This window comes from Moschus berezovskii, chromosome 28, assembly GCF_049115385.1.
Source record: "Moschus berezovskii isolate FMDL1 chromosome 28, NW_MosBer_1.0, whole genome shotgun sequence".
NCBI classification, from domain to species: Eukaryota; Metazoa; Chordata; class Mammalia; order Artiodactyla; family Moschidae; genus Moschus; species Moschus berezovskii.
The window spans coordinates 30318800-30334166 of NC_142487.1; positions in this window are offsets into that span (position 1 = coordinate 30318800).

The window sequence follows — 15367 nt, forward strand, 5'->3', positions numbered from 1 at the left end:
GGTCCAAGTTTGCTATCTCAGCACATCACTCACTCACAGCAAGACTCACCCACCACAGAGCCCCGGAAGCACAGGGATGGAGGAAGGCGAGGCCTGTGTGTCTGAACCGGAAAGATGATTCCTGAGCTCAGCCCTGCTGCTCTCAGGGCTCCTCCTGGTTACGTGTGTCCTGACCCCCGAACGACTCTGGAGGTCAGAGACCCCTGAGCTGAGACTGGGTGGGCTGAGCGAGGATGGAGTCTGCTGGAGGCTGCTGGGGGAGCTGAGTCTAAAGAAGAAGGAAAGAGCAGGAGAAAAGACCGAGGAGAAAAGCAACAAGCACGAGGGCTAAGAGCTCCCAGTCACGGCTGCGCCGCGGGCGCCGTCAGAGAGCGGGGCCCCGGCCGGAGCAGGATGGACGTCTTTGGGCTCAGAGAGAAAGGGCTGTGAGCCCAGAGACAGAAGCCAGGAGCCCTGGCTGGGCCTGGAGGAGCCCAGGGGACAAAGTAAGATCAGTTGGTCTTCAAGGGAACTTTCAACCAGGACTGAATTCTGAGAATAAGCTTTCAAGATTTGTCAGGCAACTTTCCTCATGGCTTTGAGGAAAAGGTACTCACTGGTAAAGACTAGGAGTTTGACTAAATATGCAGAGATATCAGGCTAGTTTGAATAGAAACTGCACCGTCCTCCCCACCCCAACCCCTCCTCCTGTCTTTGAAAAGTGCTCCCGGCACTTCATAGACAAGGTTATGACACCCTGATGTCACAAAAGTGTTACAGGAGACTCAGCAATTCTCAGAGGATTTTGCAAGTCTGTAATTCCTGATTTATGTCTTTGGGAATCAAGGAACCCAATAAAACTCAAGAGGCAATCGCACCTTCAGGAACCATCTTGCTCTTTCTAATGCCATTATTGGTTGGTTAAGAAGCGGCTCCTCTGTCTTCCTCACCCTTTACTTCCTTGTGAAGGGCGTGAAGCTTTGTCAGCGTTACTGAGTTGCACATCCAGGGAGCATTTTATGTCTTCCTTCTTACCAAGTATGTGGTTGTGCCCGTCGTAGTGAAACTGGTTAGGAGGGAAGATCCTTCAAACGTCCATCAGTAGGATCCCTGCCAATTGCAATGTTCCCTACAGATGCTGATACAAGTGTGCACACATTGAATGACATCAGAATAGGGTTAATAAGCTTTGCTTTAATTTTCTCAGAGGAGAACCAACTGCAGTAAGATATAAAAAGATATCAGCTAGGGAATTCGTCTTCTATGTAGGCTTATCAAGTAAGATAAAGACAAATGCATAAAACTTCCAGCCCTCCACTCATTCCCACATTTCCATTCCCACCCTAGCTGCGTCTGCTGCTGCTGCTTAGTTGCTTCAGTCGTGTCTGACTCTGTGTGACCCCATAGACGGCAGCCTGCCAGGCTCTGCCATCCCTGGGATTCTCCAGGCAAGAGTACTGGAGTGGGTTGCCATTGCCTTCTCCATTCCCACCCTGGACAGTCATCCTAATCTATGCTTTCAATCAAATCCAAAGCTGTTCCCTGTTGATCTCTTATAATTCCCTCCCTGGTTCACCCTGGCATTCCTGTTTTACCACCCAGAAAAATCAGTGCAGGCACTCCCTTTTTGTACGAAGTATGTGAAGTATGAATTTTGTGAAGTATGAGTTTTCCCCATGGTCTTGACCTTTTCCTGATCTTTTCTCAAGGGCAACTCCTTACCAGACTCTTCACACCATGACTCCAGGAAACGCGGTATTCTCTTTCTTTTATTCCTACTGCCATTGTTCTTTCTCTGTCCCTGTGTCCTATTTTAAGTTTCTGGCCCTCCAGGCATTTCAGGATGTGCCTACCTGCCATCTTGCACATGCTCCTTGATATTCACTGAGTGACCTGTTGCCTCCACGCCCTTAGGTTTTCCACTTTGTCCCAGCTCCTTCCAGTGCTGGGCAACTGCAAAACTTTCATTTTGTCGCAACAGTTGAGGTGATTCTTGCTTCATTTTACATCTCTGTTCTAGATGAATTTCCTCCAAGAGCTTTTCTTGACCCTTAAAAATTGGATCCATGATGTTTAATGCCTATTTGAAAATGTTCTTTAATAAAACAATATGAATTGTTGTTAATGCTTGTCGCTAGAATACCAGTATAGATGGAACCTTCTGGAGGGATAAAAACTTGATTCCATGGGATATGGGTATGCTCAGGACTTTGTTTTACTTCTCCAGTTTTTTATGAATATGTGTTTTATTGAAGTATAATTGCCTTATGATGTTTCAGGTACACAGCAAGGTGGTTCAGTCACACACACACACTACTCTTCAGATTATTTCCCATCATGGGGTACTGAAAGATATTAACTATAGTTCCCTGTGCCATACAGTAAACCTTTATTGAGTGTTGCATATTGATTTTTTTAAAATTAGAAATCTAGCATTCTATTCATATTAAATCAAACAAAAGGAATAAAAAATGTCATAAATCTTTTAGTTAGGCAAAAGTTCATAATTTTCTAAAATACGCATTTTATACATACTATTTATATATATGTATGCAAAAGCTTGGGGTTTCCCTAGTGGCTCAGTGGCAAAGAATCTGCCTGCAATGCAGGAGACGCAGGTTCAGTTGCTGGGTTGGGAAGATCTGGAGAAGGGAATAGTAGCCCACTCCAGTATTCTTGCCTGAAGAATCCCATGGACAGAGGAGCCTGGTGGGCTACAGTCCGTGGGGTCACAGAGAGTCGGACACGACGGAAGCGACTGAGCACGCACGCACACATACAAAGCTTTTCACTGCCCTTGATAAAAGTTTGAGAAAGAACATTAAAAAAAAAAGAAGAGATGGAGAACTTAGAAAACATAAACTAGATGAAACAGGAACCCTGAATATGAAACGGAAAAAATGAAAGGAACGAGATAAAAGGAAAAGGTCACCGTACAGTCCAAAACGTGACTGCTCATTAGAGACACATCAGAGGCTTTGGAGAAAAAAAGCATTACTGGGCATTTGTATTTTTCAAAAAATTTCAAGATAGTTCCAATATGCATCTGGATTTTAAAAAGTGAATACAAGCTTTTATATTAAATGGTAGTTTTGGTGCTTTATAATTTTATTATTTTTCTGTTGCTCAATCATGATATAATGGTATTAATGAGTAACAGTTACATAATCACAATAGTAAAAGATGTTCATCAGTTTTCACAATCAATAGCCAGGCAAAAAATAAAAGATGATTTAATCACAAGCCTTAGTGGGAGCAAGGCTAACCTGACAATATAAACTAATCTCATACAACCTGGGGGCGGCAAGCTGAGCGGTGTGTTTAAGTGGAAGTGCTCACATGCGCACACTCTCATCAGCTCAGCCAGTCTGTCTTTTAGTTGGTGCATTTAATCCTTTATCATTTAAGGTAACTGTAGATATATATGATCCTATTGCCATTTTCTTAATTGTTTTGGGTTTATTTTCTGTGGGTGTTTTCCTTGTCTTGTGTTCCTGCCCAGAGAAGTTCCTTTAGCATTTCTTGCTTGTCTGGAAAGCTTTTGATTTCACCATTAAATCTGAATGAGAGTCTTGCTGGGTAGAACATTCTTGGTTGAACTTTCTTCCCTTTCATCACTTTACGTGTACCCTGTCATTCCGCTCTGACTTGCAGAGTTGGGAAATCAGCTGATAACCTGATTGGAGTTTCCTTGTATATTATTTGTCATTTTTCCCTTGTTGCTTTAATATTTTATCTTTGTCTTTAATTTTTGTCAGTTCTTAAAAATTAAGGATTGGTGTAATGTAGAAGCAGGGACTTATTCACGAGAGAGGTTTGCCAAGGATCCTTTATTTTGGGGTACAAGTGACTTGCTAAACCTCACCTCCTGAGCCAGACTGCTCCATCAGCATGCACTTCTCATCTCACTGTTTCTGAAACTAGCCTCTGCATTTCTGGAAGTGATTCTGGGAATCATCTCCCAGCACTGCCAGGAATAGTTATTATCACGTCCTTCAGTTTCCCAGTTGCCCAAGCATGAGAGCATCCATTCCCCAAGGTACCAGTAATTGTCTATTACTGCACAAGAAACTTCTGACCTTGAAATGATCCCAGAGGCATCTCCCTAAGTACAGGATTTCTTCACAAAGTACATGATGACATAACTCTATGTAAAATTATTTTTCCTGAAACTCAGTACATTCAATTATTTATTTGGTCAATATTTATTTTGATTTACAGTATTTTCCCAATGATATGCACATCCTTCTCTGGAAGTATTGTTTTAACAGCTAAAATCCTTGAGTTTTGCTCTAGTAAATTAAGGTCATTTAGCAATGCAGGCAGGGAGTGTGGGAGGGCACTCTTCCTCTGCTCTCACGCAGCGTGTTCGATTCCTAGAACTGCTATCGTGGTGGACCTGATACTGAGGCTAAAAATGACAGGCATTCAGTCCATGGGGTCGCCAAGAGTCAGATACAATGGAGCAACTCACACTATTCATCCTCTCCTGCTTCTGAAGGCTTGAAGTCTAAAGTCAGTGTGTTCTCAGGACCACACTTTCTCTGAAGGCTCTAGGGGAGAATGCTTCTCGGCCTCTTTCAGCTTCTGGTGGTTCCCGGAGTTCCTGGGCTTGTGCCTCTTCTTTCCATGACCTTCTTTTCTGTGTGTCTCTTCTTATAAGGACCTCAGTCATTGGACTAAGACCCGCCCTGAGCTCATCGGCCATCTTTTATCTAGTTCCACCCGTGCTGCTGCAGCTGTGCTCAGTCGTGTCTGACTCTTGCGACCCCATAGACTGTAACCCACCAGGCTCCTCTGTCCGTGGGATTTCCAGGCAAGAATACTGGAGTGGATTGCCATTTCCTTCTCCAGGGGATCTTCTCTGCCCAGGGATTGAACCCACATCTATTGTGTCTCCTCCTTGGCAGGCAGATTCTTTCACACTAGCACCACCTGGAAGCCCAGTTATTAAATCACCCAGTTAATAAATCACCTATTTCTAAATAAGTTTACACTCTGCAGTTCTCCAAGGACATACATTTTTGAGGGATACTATTCAACCCACTACAAATAACGATCTCATTAGTCGAGACGGATCACTTTCACAGTTTGAGGGGAAACAGCCCGGATATTTTCCATGAGACAGGAATTTGATGGTGGGGCCCTTCCCTTGCCCACACATCATCTCAAACAGTGGTCTTTCTGTTAGAGTAAATCTCAAGGTGTCTACGGGGCTGTTTCTATTGCTCTAGCTTTTCAATATCTCAAGTGCATGGGTTCTTGTCTCCAAATGTAGCTACCTGAGAATCTCCTGTGTTCACAGGGGCAGGTTTCCTAACCCACCAGCATTTCACAAAAGAACAGTGACCTTGTCACCTTGCTCAGATCTTCCTGATGAGAAACTCCCTGGAGCAACAAAGTCAAAACTCTTCTACTGATGGATCAAGGCACACAGACCCACGCACAGGGTTCTGCCTTCCCCCTTTTCATACAGCTTCCTGTAACATGTGAAGACTCAGCACTTCCTCTGCAGAGGACAAAGTTTCAATCTCTGGTCAGGGAACTAAGTTCCCACAGGTCACATGGAATGGCCAAGAAAGGGGGGAATTGTGGGTATTTTAGTTCATATTGACTTGTTCTGAATTAAGAATATACATAAATTAAGATGGGGAATGGTGGGAGTAATGATATATGTTCAATAATATTAGCCTCTTTGAGGCTTTGACTGTGGTCAAGATTGAGCTCCTCTGGAGACCAGAGCAGAGGGCATCTACTGAAATCAAATATTTTTCTACCAGTGAGTTTATGTGTAGCAAATTCTTTTCTGCTGTTCTTGATGCTTAATGTCAGTGACAAGAAAATACCAAACCAACTGGAATGCTCTACTGGATGATATATTTTCAAGTCTCATTGGATAAAATGTATGAAAATTTTTTTTCAGATATGGTGTTCATCATTCAATTAATGTTATCAATTGTCAATTATCAAAATTATAAATCATTCAATTAATTCATCAAATCTCATCATGATTATTTTCTCCTGTGAAAGAACTCCTCGTTTTACTTTATCTCTAAAAGTGTTAAATGCTACACCAGTTAGTTATTAAGAAAGTCCAAGATTCTATGTTAGATGCAGAACCAATGAATTTTTAGTAGTTTACATTTTTACCATAAATTACAATATGGATAATTTTGGTCTGACTCTCATTAAGAATGAGAATGCTGTTCCAATAAAAAATTAGCTTTTGTTTTCATAATCATTTATTGAATTTTTAATGTATTATTTTTTCACTTGTGTGGTAAAGGTAAGTGTGGTGGTAATTCAATCCAAAAGAGACCTATGAAATTTAGGTCTCTAATTTAGAGAAAAAGCATCATAGAAAATAAGAATCTTTCATATTTTAAATTTATAAATATTTTCATTTGAAAGCAAAGATGACAAAGTTATCAATGCTGCTGCTGCTGCTGCTAAGTCACTTCAGTCGTGTCCAACTCTGTATGACCCCATAGACAGCAGCCCACCAGGCTGCCCCGCCCCTGGGATTCTCCAGGCAAGAACACTGGAGTGGGTTGCCATTTCCTTCTCCAATGCCTGAAAGTGAAAAGTGAAAGTGAAGTTGCTCAGTCGTGTCCGACTCTTAGCGACCCCATGGACTGTAGCCCACCAGGCTCCTCCATCCATGGGATTTTCCAGGCAAGAGTACTGGAGTGGGGTGCCATTGCCTTCTCTGAAGTTATCAATAAAAGACTGTAAAATATAAAATCAGGGTAAAATTTTTTTGGAGAAAGTGGAGTAGAAATACAGCTTCCTTGTAAGGAGGAATACTGTAACATATTAGAAAGCTACAGGGCTTGTTATGTATTTTGAAGATGGATGATAGTGAGTATCTTAGGGTTGATTCCACTGGATGCATTTTAAAATGTGATGTGACAGTTTTATTACAAAACAGCAACGCTCAGAGTAGGTCATGAATTATCTTTTATAACTATTTACAGCACGGACAAATTTTAGATGTCTACTAAAAACTACAGGAGGTTTGGAACAGAAGTTCTGAGCTGTTCTTGAACAAAAGGTTTGGACATCACTGTTGCAGGGGCCAGGTTCAGGCCACCATGTTGCTGTGTGCCTCCAAACGCGGCCTCTTTCTGGCCGGACCACTAGCGACACCGTGTGGCAGTGGCTGCAACAGCAACTCAGCCGTACAAGACGTGGGACAACACAGACTTCTGGTATTTTCTCTTAAAAAAAAGTGTAAGGTTGATGATTTTCCTGTATATCTCAACTTGGAACCACCCTGGGCTTCTTAAAGTTATTAGGAGAGAGAGAATCCAGGGAGAGAGAATGATATTTAATTGACAGGATGGTGGATGGATTATACTTCATCTATCATGAAAAGGCTGAGGTCTTATTCTGTGTTCACTAAAATTCATTGTTTCTCCCCACAAAGAAAAGTCCTGCACTAATGGCTTTCACTGGTGAATTCTATCAGATATTTGAAAACAGCACCAATCCTTCTCAAACACTTCAAACAAATCAAAGAGGAGACAGTACTTCCTAACTCATCCCATAGAGGCAGCATTACCCTGATACCGAAGCTAAATAAACACTAAAAAAGAAAGTTACATACCAGTATCTCCCATAAATACTAATACAAAAGTTCTTATAAAATAATAGCAAACTGAATTCAGCAGCATATTAAAAGAACTATGTATCATAACCAAGTATGATTTATTTCTAGAATGCAAGGATACATCAACACATTGAAATAATCAGCTTCTACAGCACATTAGGGCTTCCCAGGTGGCTCAGTAGTAAAAAAAATCTGCCTGACAATCAGGAGATCCAGGTTCGATCCCTAGGTCAGGAAAATCCCCTGGAGGAGAAAATGGCAACCCGCTTCAGTATTCTTGCCTGGGAAATCCCATGGACAGAGGAGCCTGGTGGGGTGCAGTCCATGGGGTTGCAAAGAGTCAGACACGACTGAGCCACTAAACTACCACCACCAACAGCACAGAGACAAAGAACGAAGAGGAAAAACCACCGTGTGATCGTCTCAATTTATGTAGAAAATCATTAGACAAACTCAGCACGTTTTCTTGATAAAAGCATCTAGCACATTAGAAACAGAAGGGTATTTCCTCAACATGATAAAAGATGTTTATGAAATACCCACAGCTCGCTTCACACTGCAGAGTGAAAATTTAAAGCGGCTACCTTAAGGACAGGCACTTTCTTTTTCCTTTTCTACTCACATAGTTTTGGAAGTTCTAGCTAGGGTAGTCAGGAAAGAAAAAGAAAAAAAAGGCATTCAGATTGGCCAAGCTCCCACTCATTCCCCATACCAGAGACGCAGTTAATAGTGTTAGAGGGGTCCCTATCCAGTCAGCCTGAAGAGTGAGCCTACTCAGCTTATTTTCTTCCAGTGGGGGCGATATCAGGAATTGCTGGATCTGGCTCCCTTCTGTCTGAGGGAGGGACATATGATGTTTTACTGCTGTGCTGTTCCTCCAGTCCTGGGGGTCACAAACCAGCTTGCCATTTTCTTGGCAAATTTTATCTTTTTTTTTTGGACACACAGCATGTGGGATCTTAGTTCTCCGGCCAGGGATGAACCCGTTACCCTTGCATTGGAGGCGGGGAGTCTTAACCACTAGACCACCAGGGGAGTCCTTCTGGGCAACTTTTAGAGTATTCCTTTGGTGGTTCTTCCGCAGAAGGAGAGGCTATAAATTTTGGAATATGTTGATCTATTTCATTGAGAAAGGCAGAAGAATATCCCCCATAATTTCCTGCAGGACTTTTGGTTGGGCACAGGCCGCAGTTAAAAGAAAGGACGATTCAGATACCAACAAGATAAAGAGCTCTAATGGTCCAGGTGGAGACTGGCCACAGCCGGACCGAGTCCTAGTGAGGCCTTAACCAAACACACAAGATCTGAGCTTCCCTGGTTTGTCTTGTGCAAGAGGAGCAGTTCGTCCTCAGTGAACTTTGACGTGTCGTCCAACTCTCATATATACAAGCTGAAATCCATCCTTTTCACACTTAGTTAAATTAGAATGATGAGCCAAATTTCCTCCATAAATTTCTCCCAACTGTTGAGGCAGTTGGATTCAGGGATGACTGGACATAGAAACCTGTTCTGGTATGTCTGCTGGCATCACAAGCCAACCTCAGTCATTTGTACATTAATTATTTATTGGTTCATTTGATTCAGCATCACTAATTAAACAAGTATGTTCTGTATGCTCCCTCAGTACCAGTTTTGTCTGAGGTCCTGGACAAGATAAAATGTAAAAAGGAGAGACAGATTCTCCCACTCACGTTACTCAACCACTTATTTGGAAATTTCTTCCAGTAAGCACACATTCAATGATGTGAATAAGTAACTTTCGGGGCCAATACATAGCCTGTGGTTAGACTTAATGTTCAAGAGGGTGACGCTGATTTTCTGTGAGGCCGCCTGAGGAATCTGGGAGCATTGTTTAAGCACAGTAAACCTCAAAACCTTAGCACTCTGCACTGTTTGGTTCCCATGAACAAGCTCCAGTGATTCTGCTAGTTTTGTTCTCTAATAAGTTGAACAAACATGAACGACAAGTGTGGTCTCCTTGTCACTGTTCATGGTGCCGTGTAACCGGAAGAAGAAACCCTGGTTTGCCTCTTCCCTGAGGAGCAACCAGTTAGGCAACAGAGCAGACTTCTGACGTTCCTGCCCAGGATGCTTCCAGAATCTCAGGGCTCAACACTGTACAGACCTTCTTGCCTGGATCACAGCATTAATAACAGCTAGGACCAAAATCTCAGCGAGGCAAGTAATCATAGAGGCATGCAATAAATTACAGAATATACTTAAAGGACTAAAAGGCTACAAGCAGATTAAACATTCAGCAAAATGAACAGCAGGGCAAGCTTTCAGTAGGGCTGCTGTGATAGAGCCTCCGCATGGAGCCACCTTCAAGCCTCAGAGATGGGCGCGACCAGCACAGAGAAGGAACTCCAGAAAACCATCTGCTCCACCTGCCTGACATGCAACCCAGGAAAACGAGGCCAAGAACATTTTCTCAGATGGCCCAGGAGATGGGACTAGTCATGTGACCTCAATCAGCGGGCCACGAGGGCCACGGTCTCTTCCTTAACCCCCTCCCCCTCCCTCCCCACCAGCCTGCAGTTTCTCTGTTTCTTTCCTCTTTTCCTCTGACTCCCATCACACTTCTGGGCTTCCCTGATGGCTCAGCGGTAAAGCATCCGCCTGCGGTGCAGGAGACCTAGGAGACATAGGTTTGATACCTGGGTTGGGAAGATTCCCTGGAGGAGGAAATGCAACCTGCTCCAGTTATTCTTGCCTCGGAAATCCCATGGACAGAGGAGCCTGGCGGGCTACACAGTCCACGGGTCGCAAAGAGGCGGACACGACTGAGCACACACACCCACATCCTTCCCCTCCGCTTCTATCTCTGCTTCTGTCCCTCACCTTGACTTCCGGCTCCGTCCCCGCTTCTTTTATTGCCTAGTGTGAAGCTTCAATACTTTGGCCACCTGATGCGAAGAGCTGACTCACTGAGAAGACCCTGATACTGGGAAAGATTGAAGGCAGGAGGAGAAGGGGACGACAGAGGATGAGATGGTTGGATGGCATCACCAACTCAATAGACATAGGTTTGAGCAGACTCTGGGACATCGTGAAGGACAGGGAAGCCTGGCATGCCGCCATCCATGGGATCTCAAAGCATTGGACATGACTGAGCGACTGAACAACAGCTATAGAAATTTTTAGTATACTTATGCTTATTAAATCTAGTGTTTTGTTTTGAATCTTTGTTTTATTTTACAAGTGGATGTGATAAATATTTTATATTTATCTCTTTTATAAAAGAGTGTGTGCATGTGCCAACTTGCTTCAGTTGTGTCTAATTCTTTGGGACCCTCTAGGCAATAATATCGGAGAAGGCAATGGCAAGCCACTCCAGTACTCTTGCCTAGAAAATCCCATGGATGGAGGAGCCTGGTAGGCTGCAGTCCGTGGGGTCGCTAAGTCGGACACGACTGAGTGGCTTCACTTTCACACATTGGAGAAGGAAATGGCAACCCACTCCAGTGTTCTTGCCTGGAGAATCCCAGGGACGGGGGAGCCTGGTGGGCTTCCGTCTATGGGGTCACATAGAGTCGGACACGACTGAAGTGACTTAGCAGGCAATAATATTGGAGTGGGTTGCCATTTCCTGCTCCAGGGGATCTTCCCGACCCAGGGATCGAACCCACATCTCCTGGGTCTCCTGCATTGACTGGTGGATTCTTTACCAATAAAGCCACCTGGGAAGCCTCCCCAAAGAGCCCATTAATTCAACTGCTTAGCGACTCTGCATTTACTCTGTGATTTGTATACCAACTTCCACCCCTCACATCCGCTAAAAACAACTTCTCTTCCTGCCCCGGATGCTCCCTTTTGGATCTTAGCCCTGCAAAAGTTTCTTTTCTTTTAAACTCTGCAAATAAGACTCTATCGTAAACATAAACCTCAGATAATAAGCGCACATAATATTCACTATTTCCTGCTGTCAGCGACACTCAATGCACAGGTTGGAAACCTAAAACCAACAGTGTGGCTGCTGTACAGTAACTCCCACCTGTCTGACTGTATATTTCCTGGGTAAGCCTCCCTTTGAGAAGCTGAATTCTGTTTCCCCATGCAGTAACACAAGCCCTGTGGACTGCAGTCTCTAAGGAACATGAAAACCTAGAGGCTGGTGCCAGGTTGGGGTGGAGGTGATTTGCTGAAAGGTTGAGAAACCCAGGAAGCAGATTAACCCTGGTAAGAAAAACTGGCAAAAATTCAGGGCCCTGGGCTGTCAGAGGAGGGTATGCTGGGGCTCCACAGAGGCGTCAGATACCTGCAGTTTCAGCACACCATCAATGCTCCATCCCAGGTGGCTCCAGTAGTAAAGAATCTGGCTGCCAATGCAGGAGACGCAGGAAACACAGCAGACACGGGTTCCCTCCCTGGGTCGGGAAGATCCCCTGGAGGAGGAAATGGCAACCTCCTCCAGCTTTCTTGCCTGGAGAATGGACAGCCCAGGCGGTGGGCTCCATGGGGTGGCAGAGAGTTGGACACGACAGATTGACTACACATGCACATGTTCCATTTCATTTCAGATGCAGTGTTCTACCACTCCAGTGAGAGACAAGCAGATCTGATTGAAAGACCACACATCCAAGCAGAAGCTGTGGGGCCTGTAGAGGAAAGAGAATTGTTCTCTAGGACAAGGGATAACTAGTAGCAGACATTAGGCGAGTGGGGGAAGACCCCTCATCTCTATTGTTGATGAAGAGGGTGCACTAATAACTGGAGATAGAGTTGGAAACTCAGAATTTCTGATAGTTAATAAGCAATAAGGGTACCTCTGTTACTATTTATTTATTTTTGTAATAAGAACATCAGGACCTACCTGGAACAAGGGCAGAGGGACAGAAGCAAAACCAGGAAGTCTCAAGAAGATCCGTGTGGTCCAGAAAAGATCCCTGAAAAAGCAGGGAGTCTGGGGGAGGGGGTTATTCCCTGCAGCAGTCTAGAGTAGTGCTGGCACCTAGTTGCTGTCTAGTCACTAAGTTGTGTCCAACTCTCCTGTGACCCCATGGACTGTAGCCCACCAGACTTCTCTGTCCATAGGATCCCGTAAATATTGGTTGAATATTCAAGTAAGGTTTTTGACAAATTTCTAAGGAAGAAGAGTTAGAAAGAAAGGCTGTGAACCACCATCTCTGCTCCTCCTTGTTGTATTTGTTTGCCAGTTGAACATGTTCATGCCACAGAAGGAAACCAGCTAATCCTTGACTCTGCTTGTAAAGCTACAGGTGAAAGAATTTTATGGTGATAATTGAACTGGGTGCATCTCCCCTAAGGACGGCAGCCAAGATCCTGGCAGAATGGCCAGAACTTGAGAGCGGTGTGCGCTCACAGGGTCTGGTGTTTCATGAATCGATTTATACTCCCTGCCACTGGCATAGAGCCAGACTTGATGGGGAAGAGAAGCAAACGAGTGTATCTGCTTTCCTCTGGTAGCTTTCGATTTGTTTGGCCCTTTAATGTCTCAGTTGCCGAGTAGCAAACGATGCGGGGCTTCCCAGGTGGCTCAGCGGTAAAGAACCTGCCTGCCGATGCAGGAGACGCAGAAGATGTGGGTTCGATCCCCGGGTCTGGAAGATCCCCTAGAGGAGGACATGGCAACCCACTCCAGCGTTCTTGCCTGGAGAATTCCATGGACAGAGGAGCCTGGCGGGCTACAGTCCATGGGGCTGCAACGAGTTGGACACGACTGAGTGACTAACACACACACAGCAAATGATGCCAGAACTAAGTGTCTTAAAAGAACCATTTCATTTGTTCGTGATTGTGGGTCAGGAAGCCAAACGGGGCCCCATGGAGGTGGCTGGTCCCCGCTCCGTGGGGCACCTGCTGGGGGCTAAGAGCAACTAACTCAGTCTAAACCGGCCCCGGTTTGCCCATTTCCCTCCCTGCTGTGGTCTCGTCCCTCCAGAGGCTCTCAGCCCCCCGGCAGCTCTTCAGCTTCTTGGTTCTGGGCCCCTCCTCACCCTTCACCAATTGTTCAGCTGAAGCCAGAGGAGGGCCCCGGCTCACGTAGCTGCTCTGCTGACTCCTTCCTCTGGGAAGGGAGGCAGGGAGGAATGGTCTGACACACGCCACTCACTGTCTCCCCGTCTGATTAGGCTGCAGTTGCAGACAGAAGGCCTCGTCAGCTCTTCTTCCTCCAGTATCGTCTTACATCACAACTTCACCTGAAAGGCGGGCCCTTCTCCAAGATGCTCTGCCATGTGTTGCATCCTAGACTCCGCACCTAGAAGTTCAAGCAACTTCTGCGGAGATCACTTGGGCCTTCCGAGTTGCCTCCAGGTTCTTCCTTGAACTGTTTAAAAAGTTCAGGTGATAGACACAGGGAACTTTATTCCATATTTTATAATAGCCTATCGTTGTGTGTGTTCAGTCATGTCTGACTCTTTGTGACCCCGTGGGCTGTAACCCGCCAGGCTCCTCTCTCAGTGGAATTTTCCAGGCAAGAATACTGGAGTGAGTTGCCATTTCCTTCTCATAATAATCTATAATGAAAAAGAATCTGAAGAAAGAATATATATATATATGTATAAAATCTGAGTCACTTCGCTGTACCCCTCAAACTACCACAGCATAATAAATCAACTAAATTTCAACAACAAGAAAAATAGATCAGAGCAAGATGAAAAGGTGGAGAATCAGCCTTAACGTTGGATATGACGATTCCAAATGCCAGAAACTCCTCACTGGAAGGGGCTCCCATCAGAAAGCACTTTCTCTGAGCAGAGAAAGGTGGGGCAGGTTTGGGACTCCTTTTAATTCTGTGCAGATGGCTGTGTGCAAGTATTCTCCAGAGACTCTCGCGGGCACAGTGCAGAGTAGGGGCATACCTGCAAACCTGACTCTTCTCCTTCTGTGTCTGTGGAGGGTGAGCTTTGACGGAGAGAGGACGTGTTTGCCGGGGATGCAGAGAGCAGTGTGGCAGTGCAGAGCGTCCCCTCGCTGTGCGTGGCGCAGCTCAGCTCTCCCGCTCCCCTCTGGGCTGTGGTGTGGGTGTCAGCCTGGATGGCACGGCCGGGGAGCCTGGGGGGAGCGGCCTTCACTCAGGGTGCTGATCCTGGTGCCTGTGCACCCCAAACACTGTTCTGTCTCCAGTTTTCACCCGTCATCTCTAGTCTCTCTCACATGGCACTGGCTCACACCTCCTAACGCACCTGAGGCAGGGTGGCTCATGGCTCCTAGCAAGCTTTTAAATGAAAACCACAGAATAACTCTTGCTTGAGCTCATCCTTGTGCTCTTTTTATGGGACGGGAATTACCTGCCAGCAGATTGCTTCTGCAACAGAGCTCAGGAGATCTCAGGATGAACGTGCCTCAGGTCAGGCAGCTTTGCTCATGGCTAGAGAGCTTCCCCTGGAGTAGCTCTGTGCATGCTCATGACTCCAGCTACCCTTCCCATACTGAGTATGGCACCATGGACTTGAATGGATTCAAGTTATTCTCTTGAGAAAGACAGCTTATCTTCTTGAACAGAGGTTAGGCTCGACAATGCTTCCCCATTAGCAAAGCGGAGGGAGGTTGACATGCATGCTTCTCCAGCGTTGGGAGACACACCTCGGGCTGGTGGCTATCCTGAGAGCTCTGGGGCCTCTCAGAAGGATTTCCTCCTTAGAGCCGTCCTTTCCTGAGAGCCCCCCCGGCGCAGCTTCGGGGCCTCTCAGAAGGACTTCCCCCTCAGAGCCGTCCTTTCCGCCCAGCAGGTGGAGAGTTGAATCACGAAGGGCACACAGGGAAAGGGAGGGGCCGAACGTAAAGGCTTATATTTCCTCTACAGAGACGCAG